Genomic DNA, 22,824 nt, shown 5'->3' on the forward strand with positions numbered 1-22,824 from the left:
GGGTAAGCTACTCTAGAAGGAGCATGGCATGTCCCCCACCAGAGGTACTAGCCCTCCTCTAACACCGCATACACCCCACCCAGATGTTAATATGTATAAAATAAATCATATTTTTTTAAAGACATGGCAGTCTTCACTGCATCTTGACTCCCAACGGAAACACGACCTTGGGTGAGTGCCAGGACCAACCTGGAATCTTGCTACTGCTCGACAGAGATTGGAGGTGGCGTGCAATCTTTGTAACAATATGCATTTTTTTCACACTTTACCCTAGTATATAGTTTTGTTGTACACCACAAAATTTATAGGATTATAACTGTGGTTGTGCCATAGATCTGTATACATGTGTTATGATGGTGGCAGTTTAATCAATAGTCTATTTCACAATGATACTCGTCAGGGGACCTTCCTACAGGGAACCCCCCCCTTCTGCTGAGCAGCAGCAGCGGGTCAGGTGAGGGGAATCAGGAAGTTAGCAGGATGGAGGTGTCAGGGCTCAATGATGCTGGGGAGCCCTTGCACCGCCTTGACCAAGAGGTGGAGGGGAACAGGCAGCCCATACCTGCCAAGTTCCTGCCGGAAAAATAAGGGATCGGCAGAACGGAAGTAGTGCTGCCGCCATTTTGGAACTGGGCGGAGCATGCTCAGAAGTGACTTTCGATGCTGCTCTGCCCAGTCCTAAAATGGCCGTTGCACCGGAAGTCGCGCTGCAGCCATTTTGGAACTGGGCAGAGCAGCATCAAAAGGTGCTTCTGAGCATGCTCCGCCCAGTTCCAAAATGGCCGCCACACCAGAAATCGCTTCTGCGCATGTCCAGAAACTCCAGACATGCGCAGAAGGAGCCTCCCCTGGCTGGTAAGTAAACCGGGGGGGGGGAATCTGTTTTTCCAGCTGGGAACAGCTGGAAAAACGGAGGTTTCCCGGGGAATATGGGAGACTTGGCAGCTATGAGGCAGCCCCTTCTGGTGCCCGAATTAAGGCATGCCACTAAATGTAAGGTCGGGAGGAGGCGTTTCGGGGTGCCCAAACTCTTATGCTGGTCACGCAACAGGAAACATCCACTCCCGGATTCTGCGAGTGACTAAGAGGTCATGTTTTCTGCTATCTCTGCACTGTAAATACTATGCACAATAAAACTCTTAAAGACAGAATGGACTCGGGCGTCTTTACTCAAGAGTAGCCGCAACAACACCATTGCAATAATTAACATGGATTTTGCTTTATTCATAGTTGCTTCCCACTGAATCAGTGTTTTCATTTAGCTTTCCAACAAGCTCTTCAGTGTTTTCATTAAGCTCTGTCTCCAAGATCTCTTCCCTGGTTCATCACAACCACATCAGATACCATTGGTATATATGCATCACTTTAAATTTACCTGCACTGAACTATATTTGCCATTTGTGTGCTCCTTCATTCACCCAGTTTGAAGAGTCTTTTTTATATATAACTCTCCACAATTCCTCATTTGTTTTTAGCACCATGGGTAATTTGTCATCATCAGTGAATCTGGTCACCTCACTGCTAAGTCTAGATCATGTTCAAAAGGTCCCACAAGACAGGTCCTCCAGATCCTTTTCCAGCCAAACTAAAGTTCATCTGTGAAATTGCGGTGCAGTCCTAGCTACATGAGAGATCCCTTTCTCTCGTGCAAAGGCATCCTTGGTGATACTGATGACACTTAACGCTAAAAGATTTTCTGCTATTTGAACAGCCTGAGGCAACAGTGCTCAACATGCAGTTTAGCGCATTGCTGTGGCTAAATACATGTTAAATATTAACTGTGAAAATAGAATGTTGTCTTCCAAAAGAAGCCACAAAAGAATAGCAACAGACAGGGGCGTACCCAGGATCAAAACTAGGGGGTGGGACAAGCCATGGTCATTCAGGGGTGGGGCCGAGGCATGGGAGGGGAAGGGGCCACAAAGTGGGAACGTGGGTGGGGCTACGGAGCCCAGGTGAAACTGACTCCGGGAAGAAGTTTCATCCTGGGCACTGCCCCGGAGGAGAGCGCACATGTGCGGCCAGTGGTGTTGCAATAGGGGGCGGGGGCCCCCGGGCTCCACTTTGTGGGGGGCAGCGTGGTGCCCCCTCGCCATCTCCACCGACGGCTGCCCCGCCTGAGTAGGAAGAGGAGGAGGGAGAGAGGGAGGGCTGGCCAAGCAGCCGAGAAGCTGCGCGCTCGAGTTGCCTCCGCTTCCTACAGACCCGGCGGGGGCGCAAGCCCTCCTTTCTCTCTGTCCCTCCCCGGGGGCAAGGCCTGGCTCTGTGGCTTAGAGCCCCTCTGCCTCCTCCGCCTCCTCCTGCGAAGCCCCCTCCCCTTTCCGCAGCTCCTGCTGCCGCTGCAGCCCGAGCAGAAGCAGTGGCGGCGTCTGCTGTGCACTCCGAGGGCGCGCCGACCCGGGAGCTGCTGAGACGCCGCGCCACCGTGGGCTATTGTTGCAGCCACCAGGAGTGGCCCATGTGCAGCCCTCGGAGTCGGGGCCAGCGGGGTTGGGCATGCCATCGGGCCGCAGCCAGCAGCAGGAGTAAGTGGTGCTGCCGCCACCGCTGGGGCTGAGCTGGGCTGGTTAGGGACACGGCTCCCGCACTGCCCTCACGCTGGAGCTTGAGGTGGGGAGGGAGAAACGGAGAGGAGGAGGAAGCCGCTTCCCTGTCTCAATTGCTCCTCCTTTCCCTTTGCGCGGGTCCCTTCCTCCCAGTGGTGTCGCTAGCCTTTATGCGTGCGCTGGACGCCCCCCCCCCGGCGGAGTGCCTTCTGATTTGCCCCCCCAGGCAGCCAGAAGGCTAGTGATGCCACTATGCCTTGCTGAGCCATTTCAGGCTTTTCTTGCGATACCCCGACGCGTCTCCAGCTCAGCTGCAGCCACCGTGAAGCAGGACGATTTATTTTATTTTTTTTGCTTCTGGGGGGGCAGCTGCCCCCTCGCCCCATGCTGGGTACACCCATGGCAACAGAGTCTCTTTGGTATGAAAGTATTTTTTGGCCTAAAAGGCTTATGTATGTGTTGGTATGTGAATCGACGCCTTTGAGTTCCTCGGGGCTTTATATGCATAGATCATCACAAACTTTCGTCAGTGTTTAGTAACTCCAAGATAGGCTGCCTCAAACACTACACTGCACACTGAATTAAGTATCTCATCAGAAGTCTCACAATCTGGGGCTTTAAAAAAAAAAGCAGCCTGTGTGTATCACCACGCACCACAACATTTATCATGCTTCCAGCTCTTCTGAGGTTTTATTTCTGCTACATAATTAAGTGTTGTTAATGTCCCATTTTAGAAGTTCCGCAGTAGTCCTGGAGTAGCCTAAGGGACAGAAAGAATGTAATAGTGACTGCAGAAAGACGAAGATAAGAAAATCTGATGCGGCAAATCTGTGCTAACACGCATGTGTGTTGTATTTCAAAGCCTGCTACTTACAAGAATTCACTTAATAACTTGACAATATTATCTCAACTCTTCCAGGAAAAAATCATTTCTGAAAAATCCTTGTGACTGAGAATTTGGAAGCATTTGTTTTTGCTAAAGGAGAAACGTTCAGAAAGAGAATGGAATGCTACTCTTTGCAAAATGAAGGAATAAACACCCCTTGACTGTGTGCAAGGCAAGTGCTCACTGTTCAGCATTTCAGGAAGGGAAAAAAGTGCAAAGTCTTGATCCAAGTGTGCAATTTAAGTGAATGGCTCAGCTTTTGAGATTATATGTCTGCATGTTATCATGACCAACCCTCAGGTGGGGCAATGGGTCTGCTAACCAGAAAGCTGGTGGTTCAAGCCCACCCAACAACAACTGTGGACAGGATTCCTGCATTGCAGAGGGTTGGACTAGAAGACCCTCGGGTCCCTTCCAACTCTGTGATTCTATGTTTTTTGTGGAACCAACATGCAACACAATCCTATGTAGGTTTATATTACCTAAGAGCCCTTCTGGGTCAGACCAAAGGCCTATATAATAATTATATATTATAGAATAATAATTTTGATGCGTTTTAGTGGGAACTAATTTGCATTCCCTAATAGCAGGTGAGCTCACTCTTTTTTCCAGAGTGGAAGGTGCATGGGGGGGGGGAATCACAATCATAGAAGGGAAATGTGGCAAGTGCTTTGCTTTTCATTTTTGTTTTCAAAAGGTTCTGTGATAGGTTGTATTTTTAGGGCCAAGTGTGGTCCTCATGCAACTTACTCCTAAGTAGATGAGTTTACAAGCAGGCTGTAAAGCTGTAGGACTCCTTTAGAGGAAGTGGGTGGAAAAGTAATAGAACCATTATCCCAAGGATGATTGCGATGACTCAAGGTATATGAAAAATTATGCAGGAAAAGAACAGCCTTGAGAATATTTGTTGGGGAATGAACAAGCTCTATTAGAACGTCATTAGAAGAAAGAAAAAACTCAACTGAACTGCATCTTTAGGGCTCGTTACAAAAGACCTACAAGTTACCTAGAATCCAACAGATCATTGTTAACTGTTTATTTCAAAGTCTACAATAATACAACTTTTCTCATTCTCATCTCTATTCAGGGTTCTTGCCAAAGTTCAGAGTCTTGCTGTAGGTTCAATATGCCCCATAGAATTTATTTTATTTATTATTAAACTTATATCTCATCCTTCCTCCTAAAGCAGTCCAGGGCAGCAATGGCTAGAAAAGGTTGCTTTATCACCGGGGGAAACTCTTGCGGTTTAACCATATAGGTGTGAATGCAGTCATTGTTACACTTCTCCTACTGTGATATTTTAGATGAACTATCTGCTTGTTGCTTAGATTTAATGTACAACCAACTCTATTGTTTGAGGTCCGACCATTAAAGTAATCTCCCTTCTGTTTTTGATTGTTTGCTATAAAACTTTCTTTTTTTACAAGCCTACACAAGATAATTGATCGGAACACTACAAAATGCTTTCATAGCAGAACGTTTTCACATATTGCAGTGAAAGTCAGAATAAATGAATATCTAATTTGTATGATTCTGTATGCTTTCAAAAACGTTGGCTCTTAAGTTGAGATAATGTATATCACTTGGAAGTAAAAGATGTAAAAAGATTGCAATTTTTTTAAAAGGAAAGAAATAAAATTATCATCTCTAGGGAAGGTTGTGCACCTTTTCTCAGTCTAGTGTTGTTTTGAAATAGGGTGAAATATGATTGGAGTTGTTCTCGTGGGATTCTTAAAAAAAGAAAAAGATCTCAAAAATAGGTTTTTTAAGATGAAGGAAGGAAAACAAAACCCATGACTTCTCCAAAACTGTACTCAGTAGCCAAAAGCCCTAACTCAACAGTGTAAAATCCTAAGCAATGTTCAGTGTGTGAACTCATCTGATCTACTGCTTTGTATTGCAGATGTATTTGTTTTTGAAACCATTGTATTTTTTCTTTGGAAGGTTATAGCTTCACTTACTACTAGCAAAGAGATTTAAGTTGGTTGAAAGACTTTTGGTATAGAACACAAAAAGGCAGATTTTGAAATCCATTGGTGTACAACAGATGGTAAACATGTTGTTGTTTGTTTCCACATGTTTGTTGAAATTTGAAATGCAAGAAGAGCAGGTTAAAGAAAGCATGATTAAATGGGCAAACATGTTTGGTTATAATATACAGATGGAAAAGTGGGAACATATGTGGGTGAAAGGGCTAACATTTACATTGTGTTGCGATCTTAAAGATTTTTTTAAAAAAATTGATGATTCGATGGTATCTAACTCCGATGAAATTATTTAGAACGTACAAAGGTGTCCCAACTGTTTTTTGGAAGTATGAAAAATACAAAGTCATGCTTGTTGGACTTGTAAAAAAAGTCAATAAATATTGGATGCAAATATATACATAATCATAACAGTCAAATATTAAAAATATAGAAAACCTGGTGAAAAATATTGTGCTTGTTAACTTTTTACTTGTATTTTTTTCAACTTTTTAAAACAACAACAACACACAAATGTGGGCAGTAACAAAGCCTGTAGATAAAATGAACAGGAAATGACAAAAGAAATAAAATGAAATATATGAAAAACTCAGTTTAATTATATTCTCATCAAATAGCAATTAGAAATTCACAAGATCCAATGAAGACCAAATTCAATGATGGCTGACAGGTAGCCAGTCATTGGCTTCAATAAAATGTTCATTATACTCAAATTTAAAGTCTACCCCAGGGCCAAGTTTAATAGGACACATAGAATCATAGAGTTGGAAGAGACCACAAGGGCCATCCAGTCCAACCCCCTGCCAAGCAGGAAACACCATCAAAGCATTCTTGACATATGCCTGTCAAGCCTCTGCTTAAAGACCTCCAAAGAAGGAGACTCCACCACACTCCTTGGCAGCAAGTTCCACTGTCGAACAGCTCTTACTGTCAGGAAGTTCTTCCTAATGTTTAGGTGGAATCTTCTTTCTTGTAGCTTGTGGCTGCTAATTAATAAAGCAAACCTGCAGGAGATCCGAATCATGGCTGTCCCATCTAATTTTGTTCTCAAAAGTCTACATGAGTTCTGCCACCACATGTCATAACACCCAGTCATCACTCAGCTGAACTGGGGCCATAATTGGGTGGGGAAGACACATAGAATTGGCTCTGACCATGTGATAGTTGGACTTTAAGCCTTATAGAAGCACTACAGAAAAATCTTCCACATCACTGATGTAAAGTCTAAAAGGCTTCACAGATCATGCTTTGCAGTGCTGGCATAAATCAACTTGGCAGCCACTGAAAGATTCAATACCAGCTCATATAATTGTTCTGGTAATATATACCTGACATAATTCAAGAGATGTTTGTGGAACAAGTATATTGTGTGTGCCTATCAAGAGACAGTCGGGCATTCTACATTTCTTTAAAAACTATTATTTTTCTGCAAGGCTTCCCTCTAAAGGCATGTCAGTCAGTAACAGCAAAAGTCAGGCAGGCGGTAATATCCTTTTAGCTTGCTTTCAAGTGTGCTGTTGGTTTATTGTTTTCCTTGGAAAAGCATTCCTTGAAATCACAAATTAATTGGCACACAAACCTGCTCATTGATCAGAATAGTGCAGAATAGCAATCATCTTTTTGTGTGTGTTTGTAATCAGTGGTGCATTTATGGAGTCTGCTGCTCCTGGGCAGAATATATTTTATCCCTCCCACTTCAATAATAAATGCTACATGCCCACTCAAAAGTAAGTCTAGCACAATTAAATGGAGCTTGCTCTTGAGTAAGCAGAGTTAAAGCTGCAGTCTAGGTCTGTCACTTCATTCTTTTTGTCTACCCTATGCCCAATAATTTGAATCCTGTTCCTCCATGCAAACATATTTGTGTCCAGCTATAAATCTTATTTTTTATTTGAAACATTTCCCAGTGTATTCTCTGCAACTTCAGAATAATATATAATCATAGAGGCATGCAATATGGCTATAGGTGTAATAATATGGCTATAGAAGCAAGAGATGCCGATCCATCATCTCTTGATTTTCAGAATTTGGTTCTACTTGTCCCATGGGACGTCCATATCTGAAATACAACTGCCGGCTCCTTTTGAATAACCATACAAAAGAGTTTCTAGGACTAGCATATCATTGAGAAGAGAAGCTTGTTAGTCTCATTATCCAAGCATATATGATTATACTGTCAAATTGAGCATTATTTTGACTGGCATTCAGTGAGTCATGTCTCTGCTTTGGCAGACGCTCAAAAGACAGATTTAGTGATGGTTACTGCTGAAGCAACAATAGGTCTCTGGAAGGATTCAGTTTGCAGATCCTGTGAAAAAGCTAATTGGAGTAAGGTTAAATAAAATAAGCAGCATATTTTCTTTTAGATGCTTTTGTATTTATAACTTCAATACTCAGCTTATTTTCAGAGAGTTCATTCACATGTCCAAAAATGGAATCATTATTTTTTTTAATCCAATCAATTTGGCAGCATTTGAAAGATCTGATGTGGAAATATTAATGCTGAGATAAAAGCAATATAGTTTTCCATACTTCAACCAGCATCAGAACTTGGAATCTGTAAAAAGATCCTTTTCTATCACTTTGTTGTACTTTAGGGTTATTTTTAAAAGATGTACAGTAGTACCTTAGAAGTCAAATGGAATCCATTCCGGAAGTCCGTTCATTTTCCAAAATGTTTGAAAACTAAAGTGCAGCTTCTGATTGGCTCCAGGAAGCTCCTGCAGCCAATCAGAAGCTGTGGAAGCCCCATCAGCCGTTTGGGTTCCAAAAATAGTTCGCAAACCAGAACAGTCACTTCTGGGTATGCGACGTTTGGGAGCCAAAACGTTTGACCCACAAGGCATTCAAAAACCAAGGTACGACTGTATACACAAACATATGTGTAGTAATCCCCCCCCCTAGAATGCTCCCCAACCCAACATAGCTGCAAAGAAAGTGCTGTGTTGGGGCATTCCGGAAATAAATAAGATGGCAGCCATCATTGGCCATTCTTATTGGGCCCGACTTAACTTCTGAAGTCACTGAATGTAGGTAATCCACAGCTCACTCTCAAACAAGGAGAGGCAAATCTGTCAATCTCAGTTCTCTCCGTTTCTTATTTTTTCCAGGCTTCAATTCTCCATATTTCCACATCAGTTTCTGATTTTTTAAAAAATAAATCACCATGACAATTTGTCAGAATTTTAGTGCATATTGCTTCTAATAGAATGCATTTTTAAAATTACTGATTCATGTATTTCTGTGCACATTGTAGCCAAGTATATGCATTTTAGTACAGATTACTTGACTGGGAAACTGTCCTGTAAATTTGGAGAAGAGCAAATTTGAAAGGCTGGCTGCCTTTCAGTTCACCTATCATTTCAGAAAGTGTGAATTAGGCATATTCACCCTTAAAGGCAAAAGTAATCATCCATTACGTGATGGGATAAAATCAGGCCAAATCTTTATTGACAGAAGCAGGCAGGGCAAGGGTTGGCATGGCATTGGGTCCCAGGATCAGTTCTTCATTCCACAAGCCCCATGTTGATGGAATGGATCCACTGGGTTTGGATCGTTCCAAACCTGTACACCGGGAGTCAGCCAGTGTTGAACCTTGCCCTGGTGCAAGCCAAGCAAGCAAGGTCTCACTGGGGGACCAGGGTGCAGATTCCAACCAGGCTGATACTGAACCCTCGCTTGGGTTTGCCATGGTCAATCCTCCCCTCAGGCCTCCTATACTATGTTGATCCTGCCCAATGCCATTTCCACCCTTATACAAACAACGTTCTTCTGCCTAACAAAGGAAGCCATATCACTGAAGGAAATGTGCAAAAACCTCCAACCAAGTGCCAATCAGGTTGAGGGGGTGGAAGTCCTCTCCGGCCTATCAACTAGCGACCCAGAATTGCTCAGTGAAGGCTCTAACCCAAGGGTGGATGGGTGGGAAGGTCTCAAAGCAAAATGGCTGTGAGCTCCAGGGGAGGCAGCCTTATATAGGCTTTCCCCTCCCCTCTTTAGCAAGGGCTCATGGGACAGCTTTTTTCCCATGAGCCCATCAGACAGAGAAGATACTGGGCAAAACCTTGCCCAGTATTTTGTGGCAATCTATGGGCTACAGCACCACCAGGCAAAGGTGTCCCGTGCTTATTGCGCATTGAATGGGGCTAAAATTTATCTCTATTAACTTCAAATGCCATGAACAGGGTATATGGGATCCCAAAATGAGAGTCTCATTCATGTCTATTTTTTCTATCCCGCATTTGCTGCAAAATAAATACAAATAAAGCCAAATGGACCCCATTTAATATCTCATTCATTTCCATAAACTGAATCTATGTCCCTACAAGAATCATGATACACAAGAAACCACACTAGAATTCCCTTAAATGCTGTGATCCCAGCCACCACATTTTTCATTTTATAATCCATTACAAAGAGCCCAAGTTTCCTTTCAGAACGAATTTCTATTTTATCCTATGCTCCAAATGTGAATTGACAGAAATATCTTTTGACTGCTGGCCTCGTATCCAGAACGAATGCATTTTTAAAAATACAATGGAAATTCATCTTGTTGCATTTTGCCATAATGACACAAGTATGATTTGATCTGCCACCTAATTTTGTTAGCATAGTTAAGCAGGGAGGGCAGATAGGATGAAGGAGCTGTTGAGGGAAGGGGAGAAACCAAAGCGAAAGATGCAGCAGGAGTACAGTCTATGCTGTGGCCTCTCATCACTAAATCCCAGACCATCTTAGCCAGCCTACCAGGGAGTTTGTCAGGCAGTGGAATCAGCATGACTTCTTCTTCTTCTTCTTCTTCTTCTTCTTCTTCTTCTTCTTCTTCTTCGTCTTCGTCTTCTTCGTCTTCTTCGTCTTCTTCGTCTTCTTCGTCTTCTTCGTCTTCTTCGTCTTCTTCGTCTTCTTCGTCTTCTTCGTCTTCGTCTTCGTCTTCTTCCACTCGAGGCCAAGTAAAACACAGTTTTAACAGTGAGTCCGTATGTGACTGTGGAGGCCAATTCTGGATCCACACGTCCTTCCACAGTGGGGACATAGTTTTCTGAGTGGGAGTTGATCATGGTGAGGGTTTGCCAACTGTGCCTTCCTCTTAACACATTTCTCCCTTGACACATGAGTTCGAGCATCTTCAAAACCCATGACACCTGTTCTCCAGTTGGAGCACTCACAGGCCAGTGTTCCCCAGTTGCCGGTGTTTATACTACATTTTTTAGATTTGCCTTGAGAGAGTTTTTAAACCTCTTTTGTTGACCACCAGCATTATACTTTCCATTTTTAAGTTCGGAATAGTTGCTTTGGAAGACAATAATCAGGCACCCACACAACATGACCAGTCCAACAAAGTTGATGTTGAGTGATCAGCATGTTAGACACTACAGAAACCAGGACTGTGCAGTGCCTCCCTTCTCTGGCTGCCACACCTGGAAATAAACACTGACACAAGGATGGACCAGCAGCTGAAGAAGGCCAAACTAAGGAACCTAAAAGAACCAAGAGAGCTAGTAAAGATGAACCAAATACAGTAGTTAAAGGAAAGGACTGTAGGTCAGTGACGGAATATGAGAATGCCTGAGCGACGGGGATCTGTTCAACATGTCACAAGACAAATGTGTGACAGGTCCTTATCCAAGATATAAGCCCTATAGAGACTCATCAACTGATTTACCCAAGCTTCCAGGGAGTTCGGCCTACCATCAGCCCAACAAAGATCCACATTATGGGTCAGGATGTTGGCAGCACTCCATGCATCTACCTGGGTTCCACCATAAGCAGCGACCTCCCCAATGATGCTGGGCTGGGCAAGAGTATTGGCAAGGCAGCTACGGCAATGGCTCACCTTTCCAAAAGGGTACAGAAGAATGTGATGCTAATGTGCAATGCAAAGATGGAGGTCTACCAGACTTGTTGAGCATGCTGTTTTATGGAAGTGAATCTTGGACAACTTACAACCATCAGGAGTGACGCCTCAATGCCTTCCACATGTGCTGCATCAGGAAGATTTTGGGTATCACATGGCAGGACAGAGTTTCAAACAAAGGTGTGCTCTTTCAAGCCCACATTCTCAGCATGTTTGCACTCCTGTCTCAGCAATTTCTCTGCTGGCTTGGTCATGTCCACAGAATGGAAAGAGGGCAGGATCCCCCAAGGACCGTGCTCTACAGGGAGCTGCCTTCAGGCACCAGGCCCATTGGCAGACAAACTCTATGTTATAAAGATGTCTGCAATCAAGACATGAAGGCGGGCAACATCAGCCCCGCCATGTGGGAATCCCTTGCAGACAATCACAGTGCCTGGTTGTATGCATAACAGTGACCAGAAGAGGAATGAGGAGTACAGAGAGAAGAAATGTCATGCTGCACCTGTAGCAGCACAACCGGATGCCTTCATCTGCCCTCGCTGCAAGAAAACAGGTTTCTCCCATATCGGTCTCTACAGCCACAGCAGGCACTGTAACCTTCCAACAGTTTGACTTCACCTCTAAAGGTTCATTTGTCCATTGTTTCCCGAGATAGATAGATGTTGTTGTTGTTGTTGTTTAGTCGTTTAGTCGTGTCCGACTCTTCGTGACCCCATGGACCATAGCACGCCAGGCACTCCTGTCTTGCACTGCCTCCCGCAGTTTGGTCACACTCATGTTTGTAGCTTCGAGAACACTGTCCAACCATCTTGTCCTCTGACGTCCCCTTCTCCTAGTGCCCTCAATCTTTCCCAACATCAGGGTCTTTTCCAAGGATTCTTCTCTTCTCATGAGGTGGCCAAAGTATTGGAGCCTCAGCTTCACGATCTGTCCTTCCAGGGAGCACTCAGGGCTGATTTCCTTAAGAATGGATAGGTTTGATCTTCTTGCAGTCCATGGGACTCTCAAGAGTCTCTTCCAGCACCATAATTCAAAAGCATCAATTCTTCGGCGATCAGCCTTCTTTATGGTCCAGCTCTCACTTCCATACATCACTACTGGGAAAACCATAGCTTTAACTATACGGACCTTTGTCGGCAAGGTGATGTCTCTGCTTTTTAAGATGCTGTCTAGGTTTGTCATTGCTTTTCTCCCAAGAAGCAGGCGTCTTTTAATTTCGTGACTGCTGTCACCATCTGCAGTGATCAAGGAGCCCAAGAAGGTGAAATCTCTCACTGCCTCCATTTCTTCCCCTTCTATTTGCCAGGAGGTGGTGGGACCAGTGGCCATGATCTTGGTTTTTTTGATGTTGAGCTTCAGACCATATTTTGCGCTCTCCTCTGTCACCCTCATTAAAAGGTTCTTTAATTCCTCCTCGCTTTCTGCCATCAAGGTTGTGTCATCTGCATATCTGAGGTTGTTGATATTTCTTCCGGCAATCTTAATTCCGGCTTGGGATTCATCTAGTCCAGCCTTGATGAATTCTGCATATAAGTTAAATAAGCAGGGAGACAATATACAACCTTGTCGTACTCCTTTCCCAATTTTGAACCACTCAGTTGTTCCATATCCAGTTCTAACTGTAGCTTCTTGTCCCACATAGAGATATCTCAGGAGACAGATGAGGTGATCAGGCACTCCCATTTCTTTAAGAACTTGCCATAGTTTGCTGTGGTCGACACAGTCAAAGGCTTTTGCATAGTCAATGAAGCAGAAGTAGACGTTTTTCTGGAACTCTCTAGCTTTCTCCATAATCCAGCGCATGTTTGCTATTTGGTCTCTGGTTCCTCTGCCCTTTCGAAATCCAGCTTGCACTTCTGGGAGTTCTCGGTCCACATACTGCCTAAGCCTGCCTTGTAGAATTTTAAGCATAACCTTGCTAGCGTGTGAAATGAGCGCAATTGTGCGGTAGTTGGAGCATTCTTTGGCACTGCCCTTCTTTGGAATTGGGATGTAGACTGATCTTCTCCAATCCTCTGGCCATTGCTGAGTTTTCCAAACTTGCTGGCATATTGGGTGTAGCACCTTAACAGCATCATCTTTTAAAATTTTAAATAGTTCAGCTGGAATATCATCACTTCCACTGGCCTTGTTATTAGCAGTGCTTTCTAAGGCCCATTTGACTTCACTCTCCAAGATGTCTGGCTCAAGGTCAGCAACCACACTACCTGGGGTGTACGAAACCTCCATGTCTTTCTGGTATAATTCCTCTGTGTATTCTTGCCACCTCTTCTTGATGTCTTCTGCTTCTGTTAGGTCCTTACCACTTTTGTCCTTGATTATGGTAATCTTTGTACGAAATGTTCCTTTCATATCTCCAATTTTCTTGAACAGATCTCTGGTTTTCCCCATTCTATTGTTTTCCTCTATTTCTTTGCATTGCTCATTTAAGAAGACCCTCTTGTCTCTCCTTGCTGTTTTTTGGAAATCTGCATTCAGTTTCCTGTATCTTTCCCTATCTCCCTTGCATTTTGCTTGCCTCCTCTCCTCCGCTATTTGTAAGGCCTCGTTGGACAGCCATTTTGCTTTCTTGCATTTCCTTTTCCTTGGGATGGTTTTCGTTGCTGCCTCCTGTATAATGTTACGAGCCTCCATCCATAGTTCTTCAGGCACTCTGTCCACCAAATCTAAATCCTTAAACCTGTTCCTCACTTCCACTGTGTATTCATAAGGGATTTGATTCAGATTGTATCTTACTGGCCCAGTGGTTTTTCCTACTTTCTTCAGTTTAAGCTGGAATTTTGCTATAAGAAGCTGATGATCTGAGTTACAGTCAGCTCCAGGTCTTGTTTTTGCTGATTGTATAGAGATTCTCCATCTTTGGCTGCAGAGAATATAATCAATCTGATTTCGATGCTGCCCATTTGGTGATATCCATGTGTAGAGTCGTCTCTTATGTTGTTGGAAGAGAGTGTTTGTGATGACCAGCTTGTTCTCTTGACAGAACTCTATTAGCCTTTGCCCTGCTTCATTTTGAACTCCAAGGCCAAACTTGCCAGTTGTTCCTTTTATCTCTTGATTCCCTACTTTAGCATTCCAATCCCCTGTAAAGAGAAGAACATCCTTCTTTGGTGTCATTTCTAGAAGGTGTTGTAGGTCTTCATAGAATTGGTCAATTTCACTTTCTTCAGCTCCGGTAGTTGGTGCATAAACTTGGATTACTGTGATGTTAAAAGGTCTGCCTTGGATTCGTATCGAGATCATTCTGTCATTTTTGAGATTGCATCCCATTACAGCTTTTGCCACTCTTTTGTTGACTATGAGGGCCACTCCATTTCTACTACAGGATTCTTGCCCACAGTAGTAGATATGATAGTCACCCGAACTGAATTCGCCCATTCCCTTCCATTTTAGTTCACTGATGCCCAGGATGTCGATATTTATTCTTGTCATCTCATTTTTGACCACATCCAGCTTACCTCCATTCATGGTTCTTACATTCCAGATTCCTATGCAATATTTTTCTTTACAGCATCGGACTTTCCTTTCGCTTCCAGGCATATCCGCAACTGAGCGTCCTTTCGGCTTTGGCCCAGCCGCTTCATCAGCTCTGAATCTACTTGTACTTGTCCTCCGCTCTTCCTCAGTAGCATGTTGGACGCCTTCCGACCTGAGGGGCTCATCTTCCAGCGTCATAACTTTTATATGCCTGTTGTCTTTGTCCATGGAGTTTTCTTGGCAGGCATACTGGAGTGGCTTGCCAGTTCCTTCTCCAGGTGGATCACGTTTAGTCAAAACTCTCCACTATGACCTGTCCATCTTGGGTGGCCCTGCATGGCATAGCTCATAGCTTCTCTGAGTTATTCAAGCCCCTTCGCCACGACAAGGCATTGATCCATGAAGGGGAGATAGATAGATGCCAACAAAAGAGCCCTGCAGGATCACATGTAGCCACCACCCTTTTTTCACAGTAATTTGCCAGATGCCCCTGTGAAGCCTACAACTAAACTTTGGGCACAACAGTGCACTCCCCATCTGAAATACCCAGCAACTGGTTTTCAGAAGCATACTACCTCTGGCAGTGGAGGTGGAAAACATCTTTACACATAGATGGTCCCTGACACCTTTGAGTAGATCTAGGCTGGATCTACACTGACCTGTTTAATGTTATTAGAATGTTATTGGATATATCGTTCTAAAATGTCACAGGGCATACTTGTAAATTAAAAGTGTTTCTTACCTTTGTTTTCTCCATCAAAACACTGTCTCCCTATTGCTCGTTGCTCTTGCAGCAGCCTCTGCTGTCACATTTTAATAATGCATTATGAATGTTAAAAGTAGGACGTCATGTGTCCAGCCATATTATGAAAACCATTCCTTAACCATGAGTGTAGATCTGCCCCTGGAAAGCATTCCCGACTGAAATCCTGAATAGCTGCAGCTAGTTAGTACAGACCAGTATTTCCCAATTGGATACCCTCCAATCTGATTATTAGTTGAAAATACCTGTAAGAAGACCAGCACAGTTAATATTAAATTTGATAGGACAATGATCTGACTCAATTCTCAATATATGGCAGCTCCCTGCATGAGGTAGGATTCTGTAGCTTTCTGATATCACTAGATCCTCTTACTGTTCAAATGTGATTTCATTTGCATTAATTAGAAATGAGAAATGATTAAGAGAGTTGTAGCAAGTGCAAAGGAACTTTATTTTAACCTTTGATGCCATAGTGGGATTTGCTTGCTTTCACTGAGTGGAAATTGTTTTTTAGCTCATTGTTTAATCCCTTTCAATATTATCCTCTTGTGCCTTACTAATCAGAAAGCAGTCAATTATATATATATATATATATATATATATATATATATATATATATATATATTGAAGTTGCTTTTTCTCTTACCCTGTGTGTAAGTAGTGGTTGGAATTGCTTGGCTGACAGCCATCAACATATAATGACTTTAGTCTGTCGAAGAAACTGCTCGACATTTTTAGGAGGAAAATGTCGCCAAAGGATTTTTGAGGATAAAAGTTGCACTTTGTATTAGTGTATCAAAACAGAAGAGCAACACTGATGGCTACAGGCCATTTCTGAAGCTACGAGCTACTGAAAATGTTTCAGTATTAATCGCTTATCAGATCTCTGTGGGGAATGAAGATTCATCCAGGATGTAGATCAGGCATCCCCAAACTGCGGCCCTCCAGATGTTTTGGCCTACAACTCCCATGATCCCTAGCTAACAGGACCAGTAGTCGGGGAAGATGGGAATTGTAGTCGAAAACATCTGGAGGGCCGAAGTTTGGGGATGCCTGATGTAGATTTTGCGAATGTGTGTTGTAGAATTAACCGTTATACTGTTATTCCATCTATAGGTGGCACTGTGTTCAATGGAGGTAGTGAGTTGTGCTGCTGTTCTAGACTGTTCTTTTCACAATAAAGCTGTTCCTCTGTTTAGCAGCCATTTTGGCCTGGCTTCATCTCAACCTGGCATACTAGCGATGTAAAGTTGAAGAATGAAGAAAGCACACTTTCAATCAAAGCAAGCACGGCTGATTAGTGCCTTGTTGACCATATCTTTCAAGAGAGAAGTGACAGGAATTTCACTCTTTCAGCACAATTCCCATCACAATTCCCAATCACTGAAGACAAACAAAAGGAGAGCTTTCAGGGGGATAGGGTTCCTAATTTATTGCAATGCAACTATTTACGAAGGACAACAAATTATACATCTTAGAGAAAACTGCATGGGGTATGCTTCTCCAGTACACATACAACCACACACACACAACTGTATTTATTAAAGGATTTAAAACAACAAGTCAATTCAAATCCAACACATTTGCAGTGTGATTTCACAGTATTAGATGCAAATGTAAAAATATATTTTCCTGGTCCAATACAATGAATCGTATTTTTAAAATAGAAGTAATTAATTAAAGTTCTATCCCTTCTTCCCAAAGAAGCTCAGAGAGACAAACAAAGAAATGAAATGCTAAAACTAAAATAAATAAAACCCTTTAAAAAAGGAACATTTAAATATATTGAATATGCCCCTTCCCATCCTAAAATCTATTGTATTACACCAGGAAATTAGGGTACTTGTTTGCTGCATTGTGTCCACACCACATATTTAAACCAGTTTTGAATCCAACTCTAAACTAAGGAATTCTAGGAACTGAAGCACTGTGATGGGCCTGGTGAACTCTAATAACCTGGAAATGTGTCATGGCTGTTTCTGTGGAAAGTGGCCAGTTTAAAAACACCAAAGTATCCTTTCAAGAATTGTCTATTATTTGAATTTGTGAGCTTATTCTTTGCAAGCTGCTTTAGGGTTTTCTTTTGGCCAAAACGTGGCATGTAAGTAACATATTGATGGTGGACTTCTATTCCCTTGACAGTATTTTTCGCCCCCTTCTGCATACTGTTTTTAGATAGATTGAGAATGTTCTCATTTTGTCAGAACAAATTAATGTGCAAAGAAATTCATTCATATGTGATTATTAGGGTAGGATTAGTAAAAACAAAGAGCACGGGACGTTTCCAATTCAATCTGTGGATTGAGGGATAAAATGCAATATTGGCTCATTTTCATTATAGCGAGACAGAGCATAATTTCCCTTTCTCTCAGTAAGTCCTGTATTAACCACAGGGGAGCTGTTATTATCTACATAATGTACTGAGGCATCTGCAATTAGGCTTACCATTCATATTAGTCTCCCTTGGTTTAAAGTCACTTTCACTTAAATCGATAAAATTAAATTAGCCGTCTGTACCAGGCCACAAAGACAGGTTTTTCCCCCTTCCAATAATGTTCAGCACCCTATTGTTGTTGTTTTCTCTTCCACCCTCCTATACTGTGATCACAATCCAGCAGGCCAGACCTACACATATAGACAGATGCCCGTTCAACATGCAAATCAGATCTAGATGCACATCCATGGAGTGATGTACTGTAAATTCAGAAGTGAGTTGTCATCTGAATCCACATGAGAATGAGGAGGTGCATTTATTTATTTTTAATGCCTTGGGATTCTGGTGGGAGTGCATTTCTTTATTTACCATCTTGGACGGCATAGCAACCCTCTGTGTACACAGCTAGTGCATTCTCACTGCCTTTTGAGATTAAGTTGGCCTGGTCCCCATCCTTTCAAATCTACTCCTTTGAGGGTTTCCTTGATAGCAGTCATATTCATCTTCAACTCTTGAATGTCCTAACACACCATCTTAGCCTGCATGTATTATTCACCTTCATTACTACTTAATTCAACGCTACTGATTAGTAGATATTCCACTTGTTGGTTTAGCTACAGCTTTTGCTTCTGTGTAGGACCTTTGGCCTGTTGTCTTTGTCCATGGAGTTTTCTTGGCAGGGATACTGGAGTGACTTGCCAGTTCCTTCTCCAGGTGAATCATGTTTAGTCAAAACTCTCCACTATGACCTGTCCATCTTGGGTGGCCCTGCACGGCATAGCTCATAGCTTCTATGAGTTATTCAAGCCCCTTCGCCACGACAAGGCATTGATCCATTTGGCATTGATCAAGGCATTGATCCATTTGGCCACTTCGTGAGAAGAGAAGACTCCTTGGAAAAGACCCTGATGTTGGGAAAGATTGAGGGCACAAGGAGAAGGGGACGACAGAGGATGAGATGGTTGGACAGTGTTCTCGAAGCTATGAACATGAGTTTGACCAAACTGTGGGAGGCAGTGGAAGACAGGAGTGCCTGGCGTGCTCTGGTCCATGGGGTCACAAAGAGTCGGACACGACTAAACGACTAAACAACAACAAGGACCTTTGGCACACAGTAGATGGGTCCTTCATGGTTTTCCTGGTCTGGAGCTGCTTTAGCTTCCCAGGTTGAACAACACCCAACTGGTACGACCTCCCACTCTCACCCCAGAAACAATAATTTTGTACACCTTGATCTTCCTCGCTACCCCTCAACTCTTTTTGGATTGAGTTGACAGCCTTCATCCTTTCAGATCTACAATTCCTTGTGGCAGCAATCTCCACTTTCAACTTGCATATCTCAGGGCACATGGTCCCATGCAACAGTCTCTGCCTCGGGGCCTGCATGCTTCATGCAATTTGATTGAAAGAGCAGAAAGGGAAAAAGAAAGGATAATAAGAACCGAGACATGCTCAGTTTTTGAAAAGGGACGGAAAAGCATAAAAAGCTGTAATCTGGCTCCCACTTACATCTGTTAAATGCTATTGAAATCGTTTGGACATACAAGCACATGGAAACGGAGAGCTTCGTGTTTCTTTTAACTTCAATTCGTTGAAGCTACTATCCAAAACAAAGGTTGAATTCCTTTAAGTTATTGGATACTTCCCTATGGAAACATCTTACCAGGGCTTTTTCTTCTGAGGCGCTGAAATGGATTACATGATTTGTATTAAAAATTAAAATATTGATAGAATAAAAAGTCAATAGCAGGCCTTGTTGTTAATGGAATTGTCAATCTTTACAGCCTAAGGAGGCAGCGGCATGCATTTAATGCTGAGTTAGTGTGCTTCTCCTGACAACTTTATCTTGCTAGGAAGGCAACAGACTCTCTCTCACACGGACAAGTCATATATCATTAAATTAGGCCACTCCTGCTACTCTCCCTGGCCTCTGCAGTCATGCCTGAATTATATTGTGGAAGCAGTGCAGCAGGAAATCAAACATGTAAATGAAAGCCTCTTAAAAACTGACGGCCCCATAAAAAATTAAACCTGTCTGTGGAACATCAGTTGCAATAAATTACCAAGTCCTGGTTTTTGTTCATGCCCTGTACAAGCTTAGCTGTGTGACATCATGCCGTACACTGGGACACGTTGTGTAGACAAAGCTTTCTGTGAGAGCGACTTCATTGCTGATGCAGTAATTGTCGTTGGCCCTTGCTGGAATGACTGAGATGTTTTAGTAAAGTAAAAAAGTCATGGCTTTTTTCTCATCCAAAGAACTAAACACAGGCTTGGCATCAGACGAACCCACCGACATCCTTTTTGCTACTGCTTAAGAGTCACAGTAGCATCTCAAGGTTATTATTTGCCATAAGATACCCTCAAAGCCCTGTTCAGACATTATAATCATGTAGAATGGAAAAACAGGGCCAATCACCAACCTCCCCTGGCCCTTCCCCTGCATTCCTGCCAGCCCAAATCCATCATCCATCGGTTTATGAGGAAGAGCTCAAGAACCAAGCCTCCTTTATGCATGTTGGAGCTTGGTTTCCTAATAATAATAATAATAATAATAATAATAATAATAATAATAATAATTTATTACTTATACCCCAACCCATCTGGCCAGGCCTTCCCAGCCACAATGGGCGGCTTCCAACAGTATATTAAAAACACAATAAAACATCAAACATTAAAAACTTCCATAAACAGGGCTGCCTTCAGATGTCTTCTAAAAGTAAGATAGTTGTTTATTTCCTTGACATCTGGTGGGAGGGTGTTCCACAGGGTGGGTGCCACTACCGAGAAGCCCCTCTGCCTGGTTTTGTGTAACCCTGGGGAAAGCTGAGAAAGTCAGTGAACTCAGAGGAATCTAGGTTTGCATGAGGAGATAGCTGCAGCTCAACCAAATGGAATCACATGAGACAGTGATCCATTGAGGTATATATTCCTCCAACATGAAACATCATCCTTAGAAGCCCCCTTTAGACCAAGGCCAATTACACATTCTCTGGAGAGAGCTCCTGCATACTGTACATTGAAATGGAAGACGGCTGTGGAGTCTTTATAAAATCATTTAAAATAAAAACTCTCAAGAGCCCTGTAAGGGATAAAAGACCCCATGATTTTAGAAGTAAAGACAAACCTGGAAAAGTCCTGCTCTTTGCTCTATGCAGCAGGTACTGTCTATTTCAGGTTAGAGAGCTGTAGTACATGCTTTGCATTCAGAAAGTCTCAGGCAGATTCAGGGAGGACTGCCTCTGAAACCCAGAAAGCCACTGTCAGTCATAATAGACAAAACTGAGAGGGGGAAACCAGTGGTTGGTCTTGGAATAAGACAGCTTTCTCCTGGTTTGCTAGACATTATTTTTGTATCATTACAGTAAGTCAACCTCTGAGCTCCTTCCTTCCTTCTTATGTTCCTGGTGATCCACTACGAGATAAACTTGTGATTCTCATAAAGAAAGCTTCCCAACATGCTTGTCTGCAAGGAGTCCCTTATTCTTTATTGCCCTTCCTCTAAGCTTACATCCTGGTGATTCACTCACAAACCATTCATTCTGTAGTAACGGGTCCCAACCCATCACATTGCTGGACTTTATAGATGCTTGGAGATGAGGATCCGCTCTCTAGTCTTACAGGAACCAGCCTTTATAAAGCAGAAGTGTTGTCAGAGCCTGTCATTCAGCTAATGAACTGTGACTGCTGACTTCTTCCTATCAGTGTATCTGCAGCATGTTGCTAAATATGGTTTGGAATCCAGACAGCTTACAGACCACAGATCTCCAAGGGACTGAGATGCTGACATGTCTTCAGGATGCGCTGTTCATGCACACGCACACATACAACCCCAAATTACTCAATTCAGGCATTAATAAATTTACCACGGTTGCCAGTTTTAATCTGCCTTCCCTAAAGATACAGACATCTTACTGGAGATTATTCAAATGAAAGGGAGGGTGAGAGAAATACGTTCCTCCTAAGCTTTCAAGGGACCACTAAATAGATTAGCTGCCTCCCCCCCCCCCCCCGGCAACTGTCTTTACTATATATTTTAACACCTCTGATACAAGTTAATTTGCTAATGGTTGCTTAGTTGTGGATCATTCCTGAACCTAATTTCTTGTCACGTTTAGTACATCAGATTCTCGGGGAAATAGCAACTGTTGATGTGATGAGTAATGAGATGGCTAGAAAAGGAATATACAATTATCACGGAATTCTCTTGTCCTCAATACATTTTGATTGCAGGAAATTCCATTGCGCTTAACAATGTGAGCACTGATGATACATTTTGGCGATCTGGAGCACATGCCAGCTATTTCTCTTACCTTCTGCACACAGGGTGCAGTGTCTCCCCAAGCCCTCTACCATGCTTCGTGCATGAATTAAGCAAGACGAAAACATTTAGGTGAAGTAAGGAAATGTGTGGGAGATATTTGAGAGAGAGATAATAGAACATGAGGTCTTGGAACTTCATGACTGAGCCTCAATTTGAATTCAGGACTCCCTGGTCCAAGTTTAGTAACTATGCCAACTCTTGAGTTTGTAGATTAAATGTATAGGCCAGTCAGTGAAAAATCACTAGGCTATTCCAATATGTCAGGAGTGGGCAACTTTTTATTAAGGGCCACATTCCTTCTGAAGTAATCTGTTGGGGGCCACATGCTCGCAGTGGGCAGAGTTAGACTCAGTGACTGGCAGAGGGAGAGGCAAAAGTTCTCTGTCTTAACTAATCCAAAATAAAGACTAATCCAGAATAAAAATATGAATATATACTTTTATAAAATAATGCCCCTTCTGATAGAATCTACATAGAAAAAAGAGGTAAAAGGTAAAGGTAAAGGGACCCCTGACCGTTAGGTCCAGTCACGGATGACTCTGGGGTTGCGGCGCT

The sequence above is a fragment of the Zootoca vivipara genome, chromosome 11 (genome assembly GCF_963506605.1).
Source record: "Zootoca vivipara chromosome 11, rZooViv1.1, whole genome shotgun sequence".
NCBI classification, from domain to species: domain Eukaryota; kingdom Metazoa; phylum Chordata; class Lepidosauria; order Squamata; family Lacertidae; genus Zootoca; species Zootoca vivipara.